We start from the raw sequence: 878 nt of genomic DNA, 5'->3' as shown, positions 1-878 counted from the left end.
TAGGACATATGGTGCCTTCCTTCAGCTTTTTGGGAAGTTTACCATTTGCAAGGAAACTCTGGAAGAATATCCGGAGTGGTCCTGCTAATTCTTGTTTACACGACTTTAAGAGGACAGCCGGGAAACCATCGGGGCCAGTTGCCGAATTTAAGCTCATTTCCTTTATGGCAGCTATTACATCTTCCTCTTCAATGTCAATGTAGGTAATGGATGCAGTCTTTTTCTGCTGAGTGCTATTGTCAAAGAAATCAGCTGGGTTCTTTATCTGCATGTGACTCAGAGAAGTGAAGACACTCTTGAATTGTGCACTGAGCACTTCACTTATCCATGTGGGATCTGCAGTCAGTAAACCATTAGGCAGGAATAGGGGTCTTATCTTATACTGTACCCTAGCAGTCTCTTTTGCAAATCTATAGAAAGCCTTGGTGTTTGTTTTTATGCTTTCTACTGCTCTCTTCTCCTTCTCTGCTCTCTCCTTTTCATGGGAGAGTTTAATCTTGTTTTCTATTTCTAACAGTGTTAGTTTTAATTTAGCCCTTTTCCTATCCTCCAGTTCTCTATTTAACTGGTTTGAGACCTTTGTTCTGTGTCTCATAAGGATTTCCTGTCTCTAGGAATTCTATTGGCGTGTTTGCTGGTCTTTCTATATGACACGTATTTGGTGCATATGTCTTGTATAGTTGACATAAAATGACTTAGTTTGAGGTCGTTGTCTTGTATAGAAAGGCTGTCATGCCAGTTTTGATTTCGAATCTCTCTGCGAATTGACTTCCAGTCCGCCCTGTGGAAATTCAGGTTGGATATTGCTTGAGTCCTCCTGGTGGGGTGGGTGTCAGTGGGTTGCCTAGGACCATACATAGGTAATTCTATAATGTTAT

At 41.3% G+C, this 878-nt stretch overlaps 1 protein-coding gene across 1 annotated transcript in view; it reads left to right on the top strand.

Moving 5' to 3' along the window:
- LOC106867234 (metabotropic glutamate receptor 3) overlaps positions 1-878 on the top strand; it is a 48474-nt gene that overhangs the window by 15272 nt on the left and 32324 nt on the right. The gene's annotated exons all lie outside the window — the stretch shown is intronic.

This window comes from Octopus bimaculoides, chromosome 3 (assembly GCF_001194135.2).
Source record: "Octopus bimaculoides isolate UCB-OBI-ISO-001 chromosome 3, ASM119413v2, whole genome shotgun sequence".
Taxonomy (NCBI): Eukaryota; Metazoa; Mollusca; class Cephalopoda; order Octopoda; family Octopodidae; genus Octopus; species Octopus bimaculoides.
The sequence above is the reverse complement of the archived record's forward strand: the minus strand, read 5'-3'. Positions and strand labels throughout refer to the sequence as shown.